The sequence below is a fragment of the Schistocerca nitens genome, chromosome 2 (assembly GCF_023898315.1).
Source record: "Schistocerca nitens isolate TAMUIC-IGC-003100 chromosome 2, iqSchNite1.1, whole genome shotgun sequence".
Lineage (NCBI taxonomy): Eukaryota > Metazoa > Arthropoda > Insecta > Orthoptera > Acrididae > Schistocerca > Schistocerca nitens.
In genome coordinates, this window is record NC_064615.1 from 518,510,941 (window position 1) to 518,525,494 (window position 14,554).

At 45.4% G+C, this 14,554-nt stretch overlaps 1 non-coding gene across 1 annotated transcript; it reads left to right on the forward strand.

The window, feature by feature from the left end:
• The first annotated feature begins 14,201 nt into the window (after nucleotides 1-14,201).
• Trnat-agu (transfer RNA threonine (anticodon AGU)) lies at nucleotides 14,202-14,274 on the forward strand. Its single transcript has one exon. It is a non-coding gene; the product is annotated as a tRNA-Thr (tRNA).
• The last annotated feature ends 280 nt before the right edge of the window (nucleotides 14,275-14,554 follow it).

Genomic DNA, 14,554 nt, shown 5'->3' on the forward strand with positions numbered 1-14,554 from the left:
ATTTGAGCTTCTGTATGTCGATAAAATTGGTTCTAAACTGGAATGCAACTCAGACCGCCCTTAACGCGGAATTTGATCCCTTCGTGGCAATACAGCTCGGCTACAACTTGTTGTTTGTTCAAAACTGCAGATTCCTCAACACCTTCACATATTACGTGTGAATGGGATCGAATCCTGGCCCGGCACTAAAGATTTAATTATGTATTATCAAGCTCTATCATGAGAACACCTATCTGCTGGTGGGTAATAATTTTGATTTGTAATGTATTTTCATTCGTTGTCAACACTAACGATATCTGACGTTTTTACCTCCCAGTGAGACACAGAACTATTTGCGAGATGACTGTAAGTTCAAGATGCTATTCTGAGCAGCTGGTGGAGAAAAATTCGGTAGCTGACGTCTCTTTGTGTGTAGTCAACAACGATATGTGTGGGGCTCTATTCCCAGTGAGCGCTGAACTCTTCGTCATATTATTTCAGTTCGTCGTGTCATTTAATGTTCATACATATTCTCAACTATCTGCTCGTGAATAACTTTAATTTTTAATGTCATTTTGTGTTAAATAGTTCAAATGGCTCTGAGCACTATGGGACTTAACTTCTAAGGTCATCAGTCCTCTAGAACTTAGAACTACTTAAACCTAACTAACCTAAGGACATCACTCACATCCATGCCCGAGGCAGGATTCGAACCTGCGACCGTAGCGGTCACGCGGTTCCAGACTGAAGCGCCTAGAACCGCACGGCCACACCGGCCGGCCCCCACCATCTGGTATCAATGCATTACCCTATCATCCATTATATATAATCATTTTCATAGTACACTTGATATTATAGATGAGTAGGACACAAGGCAGGACATAGATAATGTCCGTTTGACGTCAACAGTGTGTAACATTTTACTTTTTTTGAATAGGACAATGTTCCTCTCCAATAATTTTTAGATTAGTTACGATAAGCTTACGCTGCAAGAGAATTCGCTTGTATTTTTCAATATGTGGTCTGTTGTCGGTTTGAAGGCCTTCCATAACATCGGCAACGTAGTGTAACTCCACCGAGGGTTGTCTGGAGTAGGGTGGAGATAGCAATGTGAAAGTTGCGAGCTGTCGAAGACGTTCTTCATATTCCTAATGCGATTAGGACATCGTATACTCTTGACGACGTTTAGCACCTGTGCAGTCAGTCACCCAATTTCAGAATTCATTTTGAGTAATCCTGCTAAATTCCCAAAATATTGTCTTTTTATATTGATGAGTAATATGGATAGTCGTCACGTTCATGTGCCGTCTACAACGCAAATTTAATGTTACTATCCTAGGAACTAACCTGCAATACGTTTTGTATTTCATAATCGGAACTATCTGCATTAACCGTCATCAGAGCAATGTCAGGGAACAGAATGCAGCAGTGCCTTGCTACCTACTTGAGGACCTGCTTGAGTCGTGTTCTAAGGCAAGGGTAGTTGCTGGTTCACATTATATTACGCTAGCGAGAAGTACCGACTTTTCCTTTTCTCTGCAAACATCCAGAACTAAATTCAGTAACTAAATGCTAAGAATATATTTGCATTGTGCCAACTCAAAGATCAATAGATACGGATATAGATATAGATACAGAATTTTATACTTAAAGCCATTCTCGTTCTGCGTTGGAATAAACATCATTCATTATTTGCTTGTTCTTGTTACGATTGTTATTGTCATTCTCTCACTCGCAAGAGTTTTCGCATTCCTATTTGGTATCGATGCACATGAAGAGTGGCTATGAAAGAAGGGAATACTGAATGTTACGTCATGCAGAATACACTCATTTACTTCGGCTCCTCGTGATCTACGCTACAGGAGAAGTGAGATACATAAAGTTGACAGTGTGAGGACAGACCTGGTAGCACAACTGTGCAACTACACAGTGTTACCAGATAAAATGGTGCTGCGGAATCGACAGTGTAGTACGGACTTTGCCACAGTAGCAGACAGCTGGTAATTTAGGACCATGACCGTGGATTACACTTTGGTCAGTGCTGGTTAGAGTGCTGCAACTGTAAATGGAAGGCTTTGTTTGATAGTCTTATGCTGATGCTGTCTGAATAAATTATGCCATTGGATACAAAGCGGTTTAGTTTTGAGACCTAACCCACGAGGGGGGAAGGCACAGTGGTCTGCTTCAGGAATTCCAAGCAATGAAACACAAAAAACAACCCAGGAAGGGAGACATGCATTTGGAATCTGTTCATCGTTACGGGGTCAAACAAGAGGGTAACATTACTGAAGCAATGATCGGGCTACTTAGTATATAATAGAGCATACAGATTTCAAGGAGGAAACGTATGAAGACGCAGACTTCCTCGTTATCAATATGTGCGGCATATCTTTCGTGTTAACGAAAGTAAATTCCCGCTTTACCTCTTCTTACGTGTCAAATGAAATGAATGCCATGAGGAATAGAATATTTGTTGACTGCGTCTCTTCTTGCTTCCATCCTTACCAACATATTTCTTCATTCTCGTGGTAATCATTCTATGTGTATGCTGCAAAAGATTGCAAGTGGACAAATTCGACATCGAGGTGCAAAGCCGGCCGAAGTGGCCGTGCGGTTAAAGGCGCTGCAGTCTGGAACCGCAAGACCGCTACGGTCGCAGGTTCGAATCCTGCCTCGGGCATGGATGTTTGTGATGTCCTTAGGTTAGTTAGGTTTAACTAGTTCTAAGTTCTAGGGGACTAATGACCTCAGCAGTTGAGTCCCATAGTGCTCAGAGCCATCGAGGTGCAAAGTGTTATATTCAATTCGAATAAGCTTCCGGTGTATTTTTACTTCATTTGTATTTTTAGATGATTATGAACGTTACGGAAAATTATCTCACATGCTTTATGTTGAATGAGAAACATTGAATGATCCGTTTTGCTTTCCCTACGTTGAAATGATATAATGTCGGCGTCAACAGCCTTCTTCCACGCCGGAAGCTGAAACTTGTATCATTCTGGATTAATGATAATTGAATGTCTCATATGTATACATAGCCCACAAGGCGACGTCAGAAACCATCAGGGGAGAACGCCGCATAAAAACCAAACGTGCGCGCGCGTCTCCACTCTGAAGAACCGTATCGGAGAATCACGGCAAGCATTTCGCTGAAGAGCTGCCTCGTCAGAGAGCCTAGAAATGGCAGCGTCGTAGCAAGTATTTGTCAACACTCTGATAGTGCATTTACTTCCGGGTGTAGGTCGGCGTTACCTCGCTAAATTCACTTGACATTCGTTTTCCACATCGAAGACTCGTACGATATAATCCACTGCAAGATGACACAATTAGAAAGTATATTTAATTTCTGGACTCCAAGAACGGCGTTCTTCACATAAGTAACACCTGTTTGTGTGTGCATTCGGGAGGACGACGGTATAATCCCGCGCCCGGCTATCCTGATTTAGGTTTTCAATGATTTCCCTAAATCGCTTCAGGCAAATGCCGGGATGGTTCCTTAGGAAGGGCACGGCCGATTTCCTTCCCCATCCTTCCCTAATCCGAGCTTGTGCTCCGTCTCTAATGACATCGTTGTCGACGGGACGTTAAAACAGTAATCTCCACCTCCTCTGTTCGTGTGTTTAAGGTTGCGTTTTGAGGCTCAGGCAACATCGCAGTGACTATATTCCGCCTCTGGCCGCCAGTGTGTCGTTAGCTCAGAGGTTCCCTTGTGCGTTGCAGTGCTTGTACTATAAGACATAGCAGTTCGAATCACGGTAGAAGCTGCTGACTACAACCTTTTATTTTCCATTTTAATTAATGGAGTTGCAAACTGCTAGTAAAAATTTCTTATGCGAAATCTGAAGAATGCCTTTAAACATCAATCTTCGTCCGATTTCGACTTAGTAAATTAAGTTAATATCATGGATTTCTGCTTTGCAAATTCCAAGGTGCTTCACTGTAAAATAGACCCTGAAAAGATTCAAACCGACTGTCAACGATATAAATTTGAGCTTTGTTCGTCATATAGGTCTAACATGTCAGAAGGTTGTTTATGAAGTGCACATGTTCATTAATGTAGTTCCCTTCTTCTAAATTTTTGCAATAGCATTTAACTGTAGACGTTTTCTAACACCGGCGTGAGCAATTCCTTTCCGTTCTCTGAAACCTTCAAAACGACAAATTTTTCTGGTTTAAATCTGATGACCTTAACTATCACTTCCGATCAACAATAAATACTTCATGAACCCATACATGGAACTCCAAATGTGCAGTGTTCCTGCACTGCTACAGAGCATGCATTGCAAGGTATTCACACAGTTTATCGCATAGACTTACCATAAGGAATGAAACAAGAACTGTAATACACTTTACACCACAGACGCTCACTCTGGCTTGACGAAAACATCCAAACATTGACCAAAAGTTGCACAAATAATTGAGTTTGAAAGGAAAAGAAACGAGGTATGAAGCATTTATAAATTCATCGAATGTAGTGAGGTGGTTTAATTTCGTCCCAGTCTATAAAATTAATTTCGGGCCATACTCAGCTCTTGCCGATTAATGTAATATAATACCCGCCTACTAATCAGGGCGCCTGTCTCCGTTGCTTTTGAGCGTGAATGGAAATTGTAGAAATTTTCTGTGGAGCAACATTTAATAATAAAGCGTTTTAAATCATCAAAAGCGATGAGCGGTAGCAGGCGCTTTCGACAAAGAACGGGGGAGTGCAGCGCCGCTGCTGTCGCCACGGCCGCTGCCAGTAGCCAGCAAATGGATCCCGGAGCTTTGCCGCATACGGCGTCCAGAGGAGGACAGTCTGCAGGAAATCTGCCGCAAAATCGTTACTGGATAAAATTTTGATATCGGTGTGTCACAAAGCGAAATAGATTGAATCTGCGCTACCATTACATTCACGTCTTCAGCATTCAGACAGAAGAGGCTATAAAAATATTTTATGCCAGCTGCTCTCGATCCACCGACATTATGAACAGAAACAACGCACGCTACCGCTAGACCACAGGCGTAATCAGCCTATAGTTTCTCTATCATGGGACAAGTTTTCCTCCAGGAAGTGCCGCAGTCTACAGTGTTGCCAGATTGTGCAGATAACCGGACTTAGAGAATTAGCGAGTTGGCCAGTTTTTTTGTCCCATGTCGCGATCGGCGCGGACTTAGCCTCTGAAGCGGCCGGCCGCCGGTCAAGTTTTATGTCAAAGAGTGTACCTACAAATGTAGACATAACTATGAGAATGGGATGGCGGGTGGGAGAAAGGGAGGGAAGAGGATATGTTTGTGTCCAATACATATGTCGAATGCAGTGGCATTCATGCCTCATGTCGACCCCGATGTTATTAGACTTCCTCGTACAGTGCAGGAAGGCTTACGCTGTTGTACGCCATCAAGAAGTTAAGTTCGGCAGCTCTTCCCACCCCATGACATGTCAGACGGTCACCGAGCTGAGAACGGAGATGCGAATAGGATCCACGTCTTATCAGGGTGTGCAGAGAACGCAATGATTTGCACTAGAGGCTTGGTAGCAAAAGCGTGATATGTTTCTTTTTTTTAATAATTAACTGTATAACTCCAAAATCAAGCTCACATTTTAACTAGAATTTTATAAAATATCGTCAATCGTTGGCCACATAAACCGACCTACTAAAAACGAGCCCTGTGTAAGCAGGTACGGAACAGCGAATCTTGCTTCTCAGGTAGTTTATATCGATCTTAAACACAGTACACTGAAAGACAGCTCCGACTAGTATTCAGGGCGACAATACAAGTAAATATTTTGTATTGTTAAAATTAAGTTAATGTACGAGTATTAGTCAGCCTAGGGAGCCTTTATGTCTTCGACTACTGACAACTTTTAAGTACAGCAAGTGTATATTTTATGTTCTTCAACTCAATTGAAAGCCTTACTCGACCCTGGAAGGCATTTATGTGCGGTCTTGCATGTGTGCGATCTCTTCTGGTAGTTAAAGTCGTGTGAAAGTTTTGTGAGTTTACGCTGGTGCTCGATAAGAGAACATAGGACTCCGCGAACTTAGATCAAGCATTACCTTTAGACTGGCCCTAGCAACTGTTATTTTGATTTAGAGACTTTGTTCGAAGTGGTATTGAGACTTTCCCACTTGTCGTTCCATCATCCACAGTCAACTCAATACCTGTTTGGATTCAATTAGGACGTCTAAAGAACTTTACAAGACACAAGGTAAGCCTATCTCATAATGTTTAATTAGAGAACTGGCAGGTGTGCTGGACCTTACTTTACGTGTTGGTCTACTTAGCGCTACACATACAAAAACTAGTGAGGAACAAATCGCCTTTTTAGTACACCACATTTACTGTACCCAGAAAGGACCGTACAGGACCTGCAACATGCGGTTGTGCATTATCCTGCTGAAATGTGGGGTTTCGCAGGGATCGAATGAAGGGTAGAGCCACGGGTCGTAGCCGGCCGCGGCGGTCTCGCGGTTCTAGGCGCGCAGTCCGGAACCGTGCGACTGCTACGGTCGCAGGTTCGAATCCTGCCTCGGGCATGGATGTGTGTGATGTCCTTAGCTTAGTTAGGTTTAAGTAGTTCTAAGTTCTAGGGGACTAATGACCACAGCAGTTGAGTCCCATAGTGCTCAGAGCCATTTGAACCACGGGTCGTAACACATCTCAAATGTAACGTCCACTGTTCAAAGTGCCGTCAATGAGAACAAGAGGTGACCGAGGCGTGTAACCAATGGCACCCCATACCATCACGCCGGGTGATACGCTAGTATGGAGATGACGAATACACGCTTCCAATGTGCGTTCACCGGGATGTCGCCAATCACGGATGCGACCATCATGATGCTGAAAACAGAACCTGGATTCATCCGAAAAAATGACGTTTTGCCATTCGTGCACCCAGGTTCGTCGTTGAGTACACCATCGCAGGCGCTCCTGTCTGTGATGCAGCGTCAAGGGTAACCGCAGCCTGGTCTCCGAGCTGATAGCCGATACTGCTGCAAACGTCGTCGAAATGTTCGTGCAGATGGTTGTTGTCTTGCAAACGTCCCCATCTGTTGACTCAGGGATCATGACGTGGCTGCACGATCCCTTACAGCCATGCGGATAGCCGCGGAAGTGGGCGTGCGGTTCTAGGAGCTGCAGTCTGGAACCGCGAGACCGCTACGGTCGCAGGTTCGAATCCTACCTCGGGCATGGATGTGTGTGATGTCCTTATGTTAGTTAGGTTTAAGTAGTTCTAAGTTCTAGGGGACTAATGACCTCAGAAGTTGAGTCCCATAATGCTCAGAGCCATTTGAACCATTTGAGCCATGCGGATAAGATGCCTATCATCTCGACTGCTAGTGATACGAACCCGTTGGGATCCAGCACGGCGTTCCGTATTACCCTCCTGAACCCACCGATTCCATATTCTGCTAATAGTCATTGGATCTCGACCAACGCTAGTAGCAATGTAGCGATGCGATAAACCGCAATCACGATAGGCTACAATCCGACCTTTATCAAAGTCGGAAACGTGATGGTACGCATTTCTCCTCCTTATACGAGGAATCACGTTTCACCAAGCAACGCCGGTCAACTGCTGTTTGTGTATGAGAAATCGGTTGGAAACTTTCCTCATGTCAGCACGTTGTAGGTGTCGCCAATGGCGCCAACCTTGTGTGAATCTGAAAAGCTAATCATTCGCATATCACAGCATCTTCTCCCTGTCGGCTAAATTTCGCGTCTGTAGGACGTCTTCTTCTGGTGTAGCCATTTTAATGACCAGTAGTGTATATACGACGCAACAATGTGTCACGGCAGGAACTTTTCTCATACCACATCGTAATTAGTTAATTTGTTAGGCGACGGGGTATAAATTCAAAAGGTGCCGCTACATGTGGCATACCTTGTGTGGGAAAAATACCTTTAAACGGTATTGAATTCTTAAAAGAATGTGCTGCAACAGGTACACAGGCGGAGCTGAGGAGAAAATGCTAGTATATACACTCCTGGAAATTGAAATAAGAACACCGTGAATTCATTGTCCCAGGAAGGGGAAACTTTATTGACACATTCCTGGGGTCAGATACATCACATGATCACACTGACAGAACCACAGGCACATAGACACAGGCAACAGAGCATGCACAATGTCGGCACTAGTACAGTGTATATCCACCTTTCGCAGCAATGCAGGCTGCTATTATCCCATGGAGACGATCGTAGAGATGCTGGATGTAGTCCTGTGGAACGGCTTGCCATGCCATTTCCACCTGGCGCCTCAGTTGGACCAGCGTTCGTGCTGGACGTGCAGACCGCGTGAGACGACGCTTCATCCAGTCCCAAACATGCTCAATTGGGGACAGATCCGGAGATCTTGCTGGCCAGGGTAGTTGACTTACACCTTCTAGAGCACGTTGGGTGGCACGGGATACATGCGGACGTGCATTGTCCTGTTGGAACAGCAAGTTCCCTTGCCGGTCTAGGAATGGTAGAACGATGGGTTCGATGACGGTTTGGATGTACCGTGCACTATTCAGTGTCCCCTCGTCGATCACCAGTGGTGTACGGCCAGTGTAGGAGATCGCTCCCCACACCATAATGCCGGGTGTTGGCCCTGTGTGCCTCGGTCGTATGCAGTCCTGATTGTGGCGCTCACCTGCACGGCGCCAAACACGCATACGACCATCATTGGCACCAAGGCAGAAGCGACTCTCATCGCTGAAGACGACACGTCTCCATTCGTCCCTCCATTCACGCCTGTCGCGACACCACTGGAGGCGGGCTGCACGATGTTGGGGCGTGAGCGGCAGACGGCCTAACGGTGTGCGGGACCGTAGCCCAGCTTCATGGAGACGGTTGCGAATGGTCCTCGCCGATACCCCAGGAGCAACAGTGTCCCTAATTTGCTGGGAAGTGGCGGTGCGGTCCCCTACGGCACTGCGTAGGATCCTACGGTCTTGGCGTGCATCCGTGCGTCGCTGCGGTCCGGTCCCAGGTCGACGGGCACGTGCACCTTCCGCCGACCACTGGCGACAACATCGATCTACTGTGGAGACCTCACGCCCCACGTGTTGAGCAATTCGGCGGTACGTCCACCCGGCCTCCCGCATGCCCACTATACGCCCTCGCTCAAAGTCCGTCAACTGCACATACGGTTCACGTCCACGCTGTCGCGGCATGCTACCAGTGTTAAAGACTGCGATGGAGCTCCGTATGCCACAGCAAACTGGCTGACACTGACGGCGACGGTGCACAAATGCTGCGCAGCTAGCGCCATTCGACGGCCAACACCGCGGTTCCTGGTGTGTCCGCTGTGCCGTGCGTGTGATCATTGCTTGTACAGCCCTCTCGCAGTGTCCGGAGCAAGTATGGTGGGTCTGACACACCGGTGTCAATGTGTTCTTTTTTCCATTTCCAGGAGTGTACATATAATAAAGGAGAAATGTTAACAAAAAACTCGAAAAGCTCTTGACCAATGTACTTCAAGGTTTTACACCATTCTCTAAGTCCAGACAGACATAGGTTACATATGAGGACTATTTGTAAACTAAGATCTCATAGGGTGCGAAATGAAAACAACAGTGAAAATTCGATGATGCTTTGCGCAGATGCGTTGAGAAGTGTCTCCAGTGTGCCCGTCGATCGAGTCAATCACTCTTTTCAGTTCTGAGCGCACGTTGAGCACGTAAAGATGCCTACAAAATAGCTTCCCCCGCCAATTATGATGGCCTGATCTCATGCAGCCCACATAACTACTGTCGCACGTCCCCTTCTTCATGTCAATTCTCGGCCGCATTCTGCAGGGGCAATGAAGATGCCGCTACAACGTTTTCGATGGAAAGTTTTCGATTACCCACAATAAAACCTGGTATTGTCTCCCACTAAGATTCATCTCTGCTCACACGCTGTAGACCAGCGATGAGAATTGTTGAATAGCACAGGCGGCTGCCTTCAATGCCGAGGATATTGGAAATACCTGAGTAGGAGTGGCAACTATGATGAGAAATAGCTAGAAGGCGTAGATAACTGTTGCTAATAAAACAGTTTTGATTTTTACTTTGGTTTCCATTCTGCGAACGTAGCGTGTGTGTGTGTGTGTGTGTGTGTGTGTGTGCGTGTGTGTAATAGGGAAACCTTAGCAAAAAATCTCGAAATATTCCTGACTAATTTACTTCAGCAAGCAGTAAAGGAAACAAAAGAAAAATTCGGAGTAGGAATTAAAATCCACGGAGAAGAAATTAAAAATTTGAGGTTCGCCAATGACATTGTAATTCTGTCAGAGACAGCAAAGGACCTGGAAGAACAGCTGAACGGAATGAATAGTGTCTGGAAAGGAGGATATAAGATGAACATCAACAAAAGCAAAACGAGGATAATGGAATGTAGTCGAATTAAATCGGGGGATGCTGAGGGTATTAGATTAGGAAACGAGACACTTAAAGTAGTAAAGGAGTTTTGCTATTTGGGGAGCAAAATAACTGATGATGGTCGAAGTAGAGAGGATATAAAATGTAGACTGACAATGGTAAGGAAAGCTTTTCTGAAGAAGAGAAATTTGTTAACATCGAGTATAGATTTAAGTGTCAGGAAGTCTTTTTCTGAAAGTAGCGTGGAGTGTAGCCATGTATGGAAGTGAAACGTGGACGATAAATATTATAGACAAGAAGAGAATAGAAGCTTTCGAAATGTGGTGCTACAGAAGAATGCTGAAGTTTAGATGGGTAGATCACATAACTAATGAGGAGGTATTGAGTAGAATTGGGGAGAAGAGAAATTTGTGGCACAACTTGACTAGAAGAAGGATCGGTTGGTAGGACATATTCTGAGGCATCAAAGAATAGCCAGTTTAGTATTGGAGGGCATAGCGGAGGGTAAGAATCGTAGAGGGAGACCAAGAGATGAATACACTTAACAGATTCAGAAGGATGCATGTTGCGGTGGGTACTGGGAGATGAAGAAGCTTGCACAGGATAGAGTAGCATCGCGAGCTGCATCAAACCAGTCTCTGGATTGAAGACCACAACAACAACAACAATTTACTTCAAATATTTGTATGATACTGAATTAACCATTCAGACAAACATAAACTACAGATTCTTTTAAACAACATTGTATAAGTGTTCTGTTAAAACCGAATGTGAGAAATAAAATGCTCTGCCGTCCTGTGGTTTGAAAATGTGTGGTTTTGTTTCCTTTATAAATTTTGTAACAACCTGGCCCTGGGGTTATGCTGTAATCAGGATGTTGAGCGAGGTGTGACGGTGAGTGATCAAGTGCACGTCTGGAGGTGTCAGTGAGACAGCATTATCTGTAACCACGTTTGTTGTCAGACAGAGTTTACAAAGGTTTTAGCTTCTTTAGAAATGCAGTTGAGCATGGTGCGCATATGCCATGAAGGAATACTGAGCCCCTGTTAGCGTATTGTGATGTTGCTACTGTAGATCAGTACATCGGTGGCTTGGAGAGCAGACGTCGGCAGCAGCGGAAACAGACACTGCCAGCCTCACATGCATCGGTGATCCCGATAGGCTTCCATCTCAGCATCCTCGGTGCTCAGGTAGACTCTGCTGATGGCTGATGGCGGTCCAGGATGCCGGTTGTAGTGCAGAGAGAGTCCCTGGTCACACATCATGGACTGAAGTAGACGTTTACAAGTCGCCAGGAGGCTGAGCAGAAGCGTCTCTACTGGTCAGCATGAAGAAGGCAGCTCATCATCCAGATGACCCAGTGAAGGAGGAGGGACGGCCATCATCAGTCTTCTCATTTACGATGACCATGTATGCAGCAGCAACAGACTAAGGCTGTGATATGCACCAGATTTGGCTGCCCCAAAGTCAGCCTGGCCAACATCGAACATCTCATTGTGGTTTCACTGCAACTTAGACTGTCATTCTCTCCGGTTCTTCGACACGGGCAGAATGTGCCTCGTTCTCCTAAAGGTGCTTTACAAGAGCTGAGCTCCCGCCTATGATACAGTGGCTCTCAGTACATGACCGTATTTGTCCGCATTTATCGGACCTGTCAGCACCCCTTGCCTCACTGTGGTAATTTTCAGTAATGTTTCTAGACCACTGAACTTGGGTTTTTGTCGACGTTTTACTTTGTAGTGTTGCTTGGTGGCAGAGTTACGTAGTGTTATCTCACAATGCCTTGCTAAGTAGTACAGTGGTGCTTACAGTTCCGTTTGCCCCAGTCCTCAAGTCTGTTGCTTTCAATGTCTTCCATGTCGGCATAACAATTGGCACATCAGTTCAGTTCAATCTGCTCCATTCCAAGCTCCCCTGATGGAACAGTAATAAAAATTCTAAGCTTGCACAACAAAGTCAACTACAATAGCAGAGTATTTAAACCATTACACAAAATGATAATAAATTTTATACATTCGTCCTCCTTATACATAATTTTAAATGAAAATTACATACACCACAATGTGTCGTTCTCATTTCTTCCCTGCAGAGGAATGTGAATCATCTGGAATTTTTATACTGTAACTTTACAAGTATGTAGGTGATCGAATCGATTACCTAGAATTGGTACGGGGTGAGGTGAATTTATTTGTGAAGCTATACAGCCCCAGAGCCGAGAGCACGCTGTGGCCGGTCCGGTTAAGCAACCAGTAGACCTACAGACCAGCCCGGTAAAAAGGCATAAAGTATGGTTGGAAATGGGAAAAATCCTGGGAGAGGTGTGCGGAAAGTGGTCGCTCACTTAACTGAATTCGGAATGCACCAGTGATGGAGGAGTGACAGACAAGCCGATGGTTTCTCAAAGCGCTTGGAAATACGAGAGAAAAATCACAGTTACATTATAAAGCAAATCTGAACACATCTGTGACATCAGAATGTCTGTTCTTTCGGACATGTCCGAAAGAACAGACACCATGCAGAATCCGCAGCTGTTATACATTATACACTACTGGCCATTAAAATTGCTACACCACGAAGATGACGTGCTACAGACGCGAAATTTAATCGACAGGAAGAAGATACTGTGATATGTAAATGATTAGCTTTTCACACAAGGTTGGCGCCGGTGGCGACATCTACAACAAGCTGACTTGAGGAAAGTTTCCAACCGATTTCTCATACACAAACAGCAGTTGACCGGCGTTGCCTGGTGAAACGTTGTTGTGATGCCTCGTGTAAGGGCGAGAAATGCGTACCATCACGTTTCCGACTTTAATAAAGGTCGGATCATAGCCTATCGCGATTGCGGCTTATCGTATCGCGACACTGCTGTTCGCGTTGGTCGAGATCCAATTACTGTTAGCAGACTATAGAATCGGTGGGGACAGGAGGGTAATACGGAATCCAGGTTCTGTTTACAACATCATGATGGCTGCATCCGTGTTTGGCGACAGCGCGGTGAACGCACATTGGAAGCGTGTATTCGTCATCTCCATACTGGCGTATCACCCGGCGTGATGGTATGGGGTGCCATTGGTTACGCGCCTCGGTCACCTCTTGTTCGCATTGACGGCACTTTGAACAGTGGACGTTACATTTCAGATGTGTTACGACCCGTGGCTCTACCCATCATTCGATCCCTGCGAAACTCTAAATTTGAACAGGATAATGCACTACCGCATGTTGCAGGTCCTGTACGGGCCTTTCTGGATACAGAAAATGTTCGACTGCTGCCCTGGCCAGCACATTCTCCAGATCTCTCACCAATTGAAAACGTCTGGTCAATGGTGGCCGAGCAACTGGCTCGTCAAAATACGCCAGTCACAACTCTTGATGAACTGCGGTATCGTGTTGAAGCTGCATGGGCAGCTGTACCTGTACACGCCATCCAAGCTCTGTTTGACTCAATGCCCAGGCGTATCAAGGCCTTTATTACGGCCAGAGGTAGTTGTCCTGAGTATTGATTTCTCAGGATCTATGCACCCAAATTGCGTGAAAAAGTAATGACATGTCACTTCTCGTATAATATATTTGTCCAATGAATACCCGTTTATCATCTGCATTTCTTCTTGATGTAGCAATTTTAATGGGCAGTACTGTGTGTAAATTGAAGGTGGGGAGGGGAAGAAACGAAAGGAAAAGGGAGGTATCACTCCTATCAGCGGCATTCATATAATCTGATAGGCCTAGCTGGCCTAGCCACCTTCTTCAATGTGGATGCACAAATACGTCCGACCTCCTGTGGGAATCTCAGAAGATCGGATATGGAGGAAATGGAGAGGGGTTACGGATAGGTGGCGTTCGATGGAAGTGTGGGTCAGCCATGCAGTTGAGCTATCACTCACTGTGTCCCGGATAGCGCAGTGGTTACCGCACGTGCCTAGTGAGCAGGAGATCCCGGGTTCGAATCCCGGTCCGGTACGCATTTTCATTCGTCGCCGCCGATTCCGCGTAATGTCGCATTGCAGCTGGCAGCAGTGATCCCTCCCCGTTCCTTTCCTTTCTCTCTTCCCCAACCTCCAATTTACACATACATCACACTGTCACTGACATGACATTATTAAAAATATAACACAAAATACACTTCGACTCTCCTGTAACAGCAGACAGTGCATATATCAGGGCCAATCCAACTCGTTAACTTGATGTAGTTAGCAGTGCACAAAAGGAAACAGAACTAAAATGCAGGATTTGCTGCTGTG